Below are 10,974 nucleotides of genomic sequence, written 5' to 3'. Positions count from 1 at the left end.
TTGGGCAACAGACTTTCAGCTCCCTCCAAAGATTTTCTATTGGGTTCAGGTCTGGAGACTGGTTAGGCCACTCCAGGACCTTGAGATGCTTCTTCCGGAGCCACTCCTTTGTTGCCCTGGCTGTGTGTTTCGGGTCGTTGTCATGCTGGAAAACCAGCTACGCCCCATCTTCAATGCTCTTGTTGAGGGAAGGAGGTTGTTGGCCAAGATCTCGCGATACATGGCCCCATCCATCCTCCCCTCAATACGGTGCAGTCGTCCTGTCCCCTTTGCAGAAAAGCATCCCCAAAGAATGATGTTTCCACCTTCATGCTTCATGGTTGGGATGGTGTTCTTGGGGTTGTACTCATCCTTCTTCTTCCTCCAAACACGGCAAGTGGAGTTTAAACCAAAAAGCTCTATTTTGGTCTCATCAGACCACATGACCTTCTCCCATTCCTCCTCTGGATCATCCAGATGGTCATTGGCAAACTTCAGACGGGCCTGGACATGCGCTGGCTTGAGCAGAGGGACATTGCGTGCACTGCAGGATTTTAATCCATGAGGGCGTAGTGTATTACTTATGGTTTTCTTTGATACTGTGGTCCCAGCTCTCTTCAGGTCATTGACCAGGTCCTGCCGTGTAGTTCTGGGCTGATCCCTCACCTTTCTCATGATCATTGAGGCTCCACGAGGTGAGATCTTGCATAGAGCCCCAGACCGAGGGAGATTGACTGTTATCTTGAACTTCTTCCATTTTCTAATAATTGTGCCAACAGTTGTTGCCTTCTCACCAAGCTGCTTGCCTATTGTCCTGCAGCCCATCCCAGCCTTGTACAAGTCTACAATTTTGTCCCTGATGTCCTGAGACAGCTCTCTGGTCTTGCCCATTGTGGAGAGGTTGGAGTCTGATCGATTGAGTGTGGACAGCTGTCTTTTATGCAGATAACGAGTTCAAGCAGGTGCAGTTAATGCTGGTCATGAGTGGAGAATGGGAGGGGCTTCTAAAAGACAAAACTAGCAGGTCTGTGAGAGCCGGAATTCTTACTGGTTGGTTGGTGATCAAATACTCATTTCATGCAATAAAATGCAAATTAATTATTTAAAAATCATACAATGTGATTTTCAGGATTTTTGTTTTCGATTCCGTCTTTCACAGTTGAAGTGTACCTATGATAAAAATTACAGACCTCAACGAGCTTTGTAAGTGGGAAAACCTGCAAAATTGGCAGTGTATCAAATACTTGTTCTCCCCACTGTATATATATATATATATATATATATATATATATATATATATATATATATATATATATATATATATATATATATATATATATATATATATATATATATATATATATATATATATTTGCATACATACATACAAACATATATGTATGTAAATATACATCGTGTATATATACATACATAGATATGCTTCCATGTATATATACATGAAGCCATGCTTCCCCATTGTCTCAGGAAGCTCACATGTATTTGATTTTTCATGTTTTTTTATAATTTCATTGATGGATGTTGTCCAACGATTCTGTGATGTGTTTTTTTTATCTCTCTCGGCGTACCAGCTTCGATATGCATCAACACACAAAATTGTAGCTTTCTATGTCACTCAGAAGGTACCGATCTTCAATGTCAATGAGTCATTGAGTCAGTCAGTGGTTAGACACACACACACACACACACACACACACACACACACACACACACACACACACACACACACACACACACACACACACACACACACACACACACACACACACACACACACACACACACACACACACACACAGCCGTTTTCCTTGCAGGGAGTCCATGACAAAGGGCCATGAGGTTTCAAGGACACGTTTACTGAGCTGTATTTACACGAGAAGTTCTTCAAATGGCGACACACTTCACAGAACACAAGCATGCAGAGAGATGCGCAATTAAAGCGTTTGAGTAGATCACTGAACAGGCTCCAGGGAGTGCGTGGACATTTCGATAATTAATCATATTAGTCAGGTACGTCAACCAGGGTAAATGTAGACTGTGTTCTGATCGTTAGTCATGTCTCAGTAACACCGCATGACGATTTGAAGGCACAGGTGGTGGAGGTCGGACGGCAGGTAAAGGTTTGGAATGAATGACCGTTTGAAATACACCACAATACCCGGAGTTTTGCACCTTTTGTGCGAAAGATTCTCATAAAGGTCACATTGTGTCTCTGTGCGACTGACTTGGCAGCAAGAAAACTCCCTGAAGAGCATATTAAATGGATTGTTTGAGGTTGGGGTGTTTGGAGAAAATTTTTGAAAGAAAAACTGGTGAGATTCAGGGAAAAATGAATCAAATCAAAAGCATCAATTGGACAAAGCACAGATGGCGGGTTATTGTGAGGTTTTGTTATCTCCACATTGGGAAGGATTCATGGAAGCTGAACCTTTGGCTGGTCGGATGGACAACCGACAATGGATACGCTTAAAGGATGAAAAGGAAAATAATTCCTTCCTTCGATTTAGCCCCTAATAGGCACCGATGTTTGTGTGATCAGGCAGTGAGAGCAGATGTGAAAAGTGGAAATATCGAATTGCAATTTCAAATTTATTGTATTTTCAGAAAAAATGATCATACATTATCAAATCTTCACCAAAATGATAATACTAATCAATAATAATAGCGTCGTCACAATGAAAAAAACAACAACATATTTTGTCATCGTCACACTTCACCACCGCCGAGAGGTAGCACTCAATCGCACTTTGCGTCCCCTCCTCCTCACTTTCCTCCCTCCTCTCTCCTCCCCCCTCACTTCCCTCAGTCCTCTCTCCTCTCCACTCGCTCTCACTTCCCTCTCCCCTCCCCTCTCACTTTCCTCCGTCCTCTTCCCTCCACCTCACTTTCCTCCGTCCTCTCCCCTCCCCCCTCACTTCCCTCAGTCCTCTCTCCTCACCTCTCTGGTCCTCTCCACTCGCTCTCACTTCCCTCCATCCTCTCCCCTCCCCCTCACTTCCCTCAGTCCTCTCTCTCCTCTCCCCTCTCTGGTCCTCTCCCCTCTCCTCCCCTCTCTCCCCTCCTATCACATTGTCTGGCAGCCATATTGGATTGAGCAAAAAAAAATTTTCAACAAATTCTCTTGAACCGCTTCATTTATCGGTGTGAAACTTCATGGAATATACCCAACAGTGATGGGGAATATAGGTTTTAAGTTTCAACCTGATCGTACACATGGTCTGGTAGCCAGAATTATTTAATTTTTTTAATTTTTTTTTTAATAAGGTTCACTTCGCTGTGCCTGGATGGGTTTGAGGATAGAGGAGTAGCAGCTGAAATGTGAATCCTATCCAGGTTCCTCCTCATGACTTCATCTTTAGTTTTTGCTTGTTTGGGTTCCTTCTGATGACTCCAATGCAGGACGTGTACCTATTTGGTCTTCCATTTGATTTTAATTTAACTTGTATTAATCCCATTCTAAATTCAATTGAATAAAAATAAATAAATAAAACGTCATGGGTCAGGGTTAAGTGTCTGATCAAAGCAGGGTTGCATCAAAACTGGACGTCTTGGTACCTGGTCATCACTGCCAGCAGTTATAAAGTGGCAGTTCTAATTATGTCTCTTATTAATTACATAACACACCAGTGCACAAACACCACACTAACAAGTCCTTGTGAGGGTCTGCAATCTCTGATTGCTCTTTTTCTCATTTCCTTTATTTCACTTAAATCAGTAATCAATTAATGTCACCTCGGCCATTCATCACTATCGTTACCACAGCACGATTGTGACATCACACTCATCTTTCTTTCCTTTGGAGGGATCTGGGGAGATGCCAACTCGTGAACATAGTGAATGAGATTATGCGTTGATCCCCACCCAGTATTGATGTTGACATATTACTGATCCTGTTGTTCCTCATAATCTACATCATTGCATGGAAGTATTTTGGTTTTATATGATGATGTTGTGATGAGATCAATATGTTGATGTGGACGTACATTTTGGAAGGCGAGATTGTTTATTTTCATTGTTGCCCTGAAAAAGGAGTCAGGCTCGGACCATGCTTTTGGTAAATGTGTGGATCGCCTGAATCTCTGGTTCATGATAAAGGGAACCCAGTTCAAATTCCATATACTGTGTGTGTTTGTCAATCATCTTGCAATGTCCATGTGATGTATGTAAAACTACACTGGTGTTTCCCAATGTCTCCAATGCCCTGCATATAATTATATACAGTATGTATACATACTCCTCCATGAGCTGTCAATGCAAGTAAAATAATAACAATGAAAACTACTCAAGACAGTCTTTCACCGAGACAAATCTATTGAAGTGTGTTGTGCACTGCAGGATATGCATTCCCATCCAATATACCATGCCCAGTTCAAGTGGTTTTCCAATTAACAAGGTTGATGAAAATGTACAACGAGGTCAGCTTTTCATTTGCCATCACATAATGCCTTAAAACCATGTTATTCTCAACAAAAGAGGAGCAAAACCACCACAGAAAAGGATGTTATTAATACAACGCATGGTCCTCATCAGGACTTGTGTTTGAATTCCTGAACACGTCCAGGAAATCGTGAGAAAATCCAGGAAGTCATGCGAAGATCCCAAATCCTGGCTCACCGGTCCCCTCCACTCCTTGTTCCTCTCTTTCCTCACACCTGTGGAACCGCTTCCTCAGTCTGTTCAATCCCACTCTTCCCTCCTGGTATTTGAGTTGGTAACAAAACCACCACCATGGGTCATCCTCTTACATACATATTAATTTAATGTTTTCTAACCTTATTAACCCTTCCCTACCTCTCCCCACATACTTGCAGGTCACTACGTTCATGTTCCCTTTCTGTTGTTCATCCCGTTGTTGGGTCCACGAGTTTCCGAATATCAGTGCATTGTCCTCGAGCCCTCTACCCCACCACCACCCCCGCTCCTTCAGCAGCCCTTGCCTCCCAATCTCCATCAGCTCAATCTTCCACGGTCTTAGACATCTATACTATGAAGGAGCCGTGTGTGTGTGTCCGTGTGTGTGTGTGTGTCCATGTGCGTGTGTGTGTGTGTGTCTGTGTGTCCGTGTGTGTGTGTGTGTCTGTGTGTCCGTGTGTGTGTGTGTCCATGTGCGTGTGTGTGTGTGTCCATGTGCGTGTGTGTGTGTCCGTGTGTGTGCACCTGTGTGTGTGTCCGTGTGTGTGCGTCCGTGTGTGTGCGTCCGTGTGTGTGCATCCGTGTGTGTGTGGGTGTCCGTGTGTGTGTGCCCGTGTGTGTGTCCACGTGTGTGTACTTCCGTGAGTGTGACCATGTATGTGTGTGTGTCCGTGTGTGTGTGTCCATGTGTGTGTCCGTCCATGTGTGTGTGTGTGTGTGTACGTGTGTCCGTGTGTGTGTACGTGTGTCCGTGTGTGTGTGCCCATGTGTGTACGTGTGTCCGTGTGTGTGTACGTGTGTCCGTGTGTGTGTACGTGTGTCCGTGTGTGTGTGCACCTGTGTGTGTGTCCATGTGTGGGTGTCCGTGTGTGTGTGTGCACCTGTGTGTGTGTGTCCTTCTGTGTGTGTCCGTGTGTGTGTGCACCTGTGTGTGTGTGTGTCCTTGTCTGTGTGTGTCCGCGTGTGTGCACCTGTGTGTGTGTCCGTGTGTGTGTCCGTGTGTGTGTCCGTGTGTGTGTCCGTGTGTGTGTCCTTGTGTGTGCGTCCTTGTGTGTGCGTCCTTGTGTGTGCGTCCGTGTGTGTGCGTCCATGTGTGTGTGTGTGTACTTCCGTGAGTGTGTGTGTGTGTCCGTGTGTGTGTGTGTTTGTGTGTCCGTGTGTGTGTGTGTGTGTGTCATACCTGCCAACCTTTTTTGAAGGAAAAGCGGTAGGCTGGCGTCGCACACGTCCCTCGGGGGTCCGGGGGCATGCTCCCCCGGAAATTTTTCAAAAAAATGAAGCAAAATGGTGCAATCTCCTGCATTTTGAGACCACAGTTAGCTGAAATATATCAATACAACATATTTTTCGTGAAAAAGAGAAAAACTTAACATGGTTGATCTATTCACCAATCTTTATTTTTCTCAGACACCATGATCATCAGTCACGTTTCCATAAATGACTGACTGTCCAAGCTCCACATGTGTGTGCCCATACGTGTACACAAGAGTTTACATAAACTCACCGATACATCTTCATGAATAAAATGACTGGCCACTCTGATTTCACAACATATTTCAGTTTACCTCACGCGAAGCCTTCATACACTTGAACTCTGTTGTCTAACTTGGCTTAAACTCGCTGACCCAGCGTGGGGGTGGTTTTTTCTTTATATATATATATATATATATATATATATATATATATATATATATATATATATATATATATATATATTACTAAAACTCTCATCTTGTATGTATGTATGTATGTATGTATGTATGTATGTATGTATGTATGTATGTATGTATGTTCCGGAAATACAGCCAAAACGGAACACGACAGCGCAAAAATTTTCGGCCCACCTTACTCACCATTCTCCTGTGGTGTGCAGTTTCGGTGTGCGGTCAAGTTTCGTTCAAATCTGGCAACGAAAAAATAATTTATAAATCAATTCCCGATTCAGTCAAGTACTCTTCGGGAGAATTTGATCAATGCAAACAACCTCAGCGGTAGAGTTGGCTGGAGATTTTTTTTTTTTTGACATCATTTAATAAAAGATCTCAAACATTTATTATACACAAAGAACGATTTATTTTTCAGCATAAAATAAACATCGCCATTTTGATCGAATACTTCCGTGTTCATAAATAAATAAAATTGTGTTTCGAAGATGACGCACAATAATTTCTTCAACTTTCTTTTGTCCGTATTTTTTTCACATTGACGCGCAATATCAAGTTTCGTTCAAATTTGGCAACGAAAAAAATATTTTAAAAAATCAATTCCCGATTCGGTGAAGTACTCTTCGGGATTATTTGATCAATGCAAACAACCTCAGCGGTATAGTTCGCAGGAGCTATCGTTTGTGTTTTTTTGAAATTATTTTTTCATCAACCCCTGTCACAATGGGAACCCAATGGGTTCACGGGTCGTCTCGTATATGTATATATATATACATATATATATATATACATACATATATATATACATATATATATATATATACATACATATATATACATACATATATATACATATAGATATATATATATATATATATATATATACACAAATATATACATACATATATATATATATATATATATATACATACATATATACATACATATATACATATATATATATATATATATACATACATATATACATACATATATACATACATATATACATATATATACATACATATATATATATATATATACATATATATATATATATATATACATATATATATATATGTATATATACATACACACACATATATACACACACACATATATACACATATATACACATATATACATATATACATATATACACACACATATATACACATATACACATATATACATATATACATATATAAATATATACACATATACATATATACACATATACAAAGACCATCAATTTGGGAACCCTTTCGAATTACCCTTTCTCTCAAGCAGCACTTTTACTGCAGAGGTTACACAGATTTGCTGTTATTTCAGAAAATCTTCTCAAATTGTGATTTGAACAGTCGATTGTGTCAGAGGGGTTTCTGTGACGTCGGTGAAAGCATGATAGGGGAGTAGAAAGCGTTGCATGTTCCGCTCTTTTTGACATAGGAATGCCTGTTTGCTTTTATGAGCAAGAGGAGGATCAGAGTAAAGAAGGGACAACTTTGGAAGGAGGAGGGGTTGGAGTTGGAGGAATAGGGGGGGGGAGCCAAGATAGGATGGAGTTGAGAGGCTGAAGCTTTTTTTGTCAGAATTCATTCCATGCGGTCAGGAAACCAGGTTAAGGTTCTTACGTTCAGTAAGGGAACAATGGTTTGAAGATATCATTTACAGCAATCCTTTAAATTATATTATATTTTAGGAATAACCGATACTGTGCAATTGATTGTTTGTGTGTCACTGGGAAAGGGACGGTGGAAAAGGGACAGTAGGAAGGGGGTGTTGAGGGGGGGGGGGTGACTCAATCAGCCTATAGGTAATGTTCTTGGACACCAAAAAACCCCATAATACTGCATCTCCATAATAAGCCATATCTCTTACTTCAGAAACTTTCCCTCAAGATTGCCATGCACAAGACAATGGAATACCATTGTTGTGGAAATACCTCCTAAGGGCTAACATTGTTCAGTTTCGTTTAGCTATTCCTTATTTAATGTAATAGGATAAGCATAATGTAATTAATTGCGATAGTAGATATACGTCGTTATAGATAAGAGATAGACGACATCCATCCCTCCTTGTGTGTGTCGAACAAACCACCAACCCTGTGAGCCCTTGTTCGATGTTGTTACATTTGGAAATCTGTCTTTATGTCTGTTTTAAGTATTTGCGAAGCCGTCGGCTCGAGTTTTGGTAGGAGATGTCGGCTCGACGGCCGAAGCCGCTTGCAGAGTCACCACAGCATTGGGGGACGGGTTGTGAAAGGGTCAGCCCATCCCCAAACTGGGCCAACGGACCAATGGTGAGTGAGAGGGGAGGGACATGGTGCATCATAAGTGACACACGAACCAGAGGCAAAAGAAGGCAGGGTGATGGACGGGAATCAGAGTCGTCGTCCAGAATCCACATGGTGGAAGCTGCGCTTCTTCACCACTCTTGTTTGGCCAGAGACAAGCTCCGTCCACACTCGAGCCATGCCCTCTCCTCTCCTCCTGACTCAACCACATGGGACAGATGGACCGTTCTCCTTGCCGAGCAAGCTGGGAGCCTCCTGCTGAATTCTGCCATGAGTACCGGTATGTCTTCTGTCTTGTGAATTCCTTCTGTCTGCTCTACCATGGTGCGAATTTGGGTCCAGTTAAAGCATTCGGTAATGAAGGATTCCTGTTCGTCTTTGGTTTTGTGGGTGCATATGTTGGTAATGGGTTAAGGGATTTTTGTTGTTGTTACTGATTGTTATTGCGTCTTTGTATTCCCACCAGAGTGTACAATCCTTTGTTATGAAATCCACTTGGTCTTGGGGTGAATTCAGGTTGTGGTGATCACTGTGGTACTAAGGAAAGCCCGTTGGGGGATAATTGGTGACAGCTAATAACGCCATCAATCAAGTCCGTACCGCTAATCTCTCGGCTTGCTCGGCCATCATTTCGAGATGAGGAGCATGGTACCAACAGCCGAGTGATTTGGTGGTCCCACCGACTGGCAGAGTATCCGAGTGAAAAGATCCATAATCCGGGCAGGGTTGGCCAACCCAGCTGGCCATCACGGTTGCATCAAGGCGACCACCGGATTCATACCGTACAACCGGAATGAATCCACATGGCGGCTACAGCAGTACTCCGTTCACGGTGCCCGGACGCGATTCTTCGGAGACAACACCAAGCCAATGGAATGATCCGTCACACACAGGAGTATAATATAATACAAGGACATCATTCTGCGTTCGATCGATTTTGATTGCTTTTTGTCGAATCCTTTACCAAACCTCGTTCTTTTCATCCAACAAAGAGCGAGTGATAACGTGGAGACGACACGTGAGCGAGTGATGGCGTGCGAGTGATAACAGGTTGCCGCTGTTGGCTGAGCGTGTTCTGTTGAATTGATTTAAACAGGAATTTAAAGAAGAGGGAATGGGTGGGATGGACACTGGGTGGTAATTTGAAGCATTTTATGATGTGCAGGGAATTTTAACACAACTTGGGACAATGTAATCCACTCGTCGAGCGTGCTTTTCCCGCCAGTTCTGGCCACTCGTATCAGTGTGGACATCGGAAATTCAAACGCTGTCACAAACAACAATCGAGTTGTTTTTAATCTTCCGTTGATTTACCACAAACGAAATAAATCATCGTTTTATTAAGCATCTCGTGACGTCAGCGGTGTCCTCGCCAGCTATTTGAAGAGAAACCATGTCCAGGTTGAAAATTTCATTCGTTCCAAATCTCGGTCTCTGTTGAACCTCCATGACGTTTTCACATCAAGTTCGAGTTTTGTTACATGACGTCATCAGTCCTTTTCAAGGTGGTTCATCGTTTTCGATCACAAGCCGAACGATTGAAATTACATTTGGACCGATTAACATAAAACGCTCAACTCGATGACGGTACTCCTTGATGCACACTCACACACTCTCTCGGATGTTAAACAATTAATCTTTTACATCAAATCCAGGAAAAATGAAGCGACGTTTGATCGGTGTTCTGTGACGTCAGACCAGCATCTTGTGACGTGTGTTTTGTCGGAGTTACCTGGCACTGTATAAACAAATGACTCATGGAGTGATTTGTGAGTGGTACGAAGGGAGATTTGCTTTCTACTTGGATCGTTTAGAGTTGACAACAGTGTTTTTTGTTCTATGACGAACCGAAATTTGTTGTATGACGTCAGTATGAAGTGTCTGTGTAGTGGATATTGATCGGTTAAAGGGGAAGGAAGGGGGGTGGGGTAATTGTGAGTGAGGTGAGATGAGTTGGGATGGGGGGGGGGGGTTAAAGTCAAATTGGTTAGAAATTCAGTTTCAAAACGTCACAGATAAAGAACGTCAGGTATGACGTGCATGATCGGAGATGACGATCAGAGTGAGAAACAAAAGAGCTGAGGTTTGTAAAACTGTGAAGAATAAGCCATCATGGGGTGTATTCCCTTCCCTCCCTCAAGAGAGATTGATGGCAGGGGTTTACGACTCCAGAAACAAGTCATTGAAAGGGGAGACAAGGGGTTGGGAGGGGGGGTGGGGAGGGAGGGAAGGGAGATTGGATTGATGAATAAAGTGATTGACGACGCACATTAAAATCCTCAAACTGATGAATGAGTGCGACACACAAATACCGGATTTAATTAATAAACTGACATGTTCTGTGTGAAGTGACCGGGGCACGCATGAACAGTGCACGCACATACA

The 10,974-nt window shown here is 42.5% G+C and overlaps 1 long non-coding RNA gene across 1 annotated transcript; it reads right to left on the bottom strand.

The window, feature by feature from the left end:
- Positions 1-3,056: 3,056 nt before the first annotated feature.
- Positions 3,057-6,730, bottom strand: LOC147031163 (uncharacterized). Its single transcript, XR_015055837.1, has 4 exons — positions 6,614-6,730; positions 6,483-6,532; positions 5,810-5,926; positions 3,057-4,693 (listed from the first exon to the last, which is right to left on the bottom strand). It is a non-coding gene; the product is annotated as an uncharacterized LOC147031163 (long non-coding RNA).
- Positions 6,731-10,974: the final 4,244 nt, after the last annotated feature.

Source organism: Eptatretus burgeri, chromosome 3 (assembly GCF_056783735.1).
Source record: "Eptatretus burgeri isolate ZD-2024b chromosome 3, Ebu_testis_v1, whole genome shotgun sequence".
Classification (NCBI taxonomy): domain Eukaryota; kingdom Metazoa; phylum Chordata; class Myxini; order Myxiniformes; family Myxinidae; genus Eptatretus; species Eptatretus burgeri.
The sequence above is the reverse complement of the archived record's forward strand: the minus strand, read 5'-3'. Positions and strand labels throughout refer to the sequence as shown.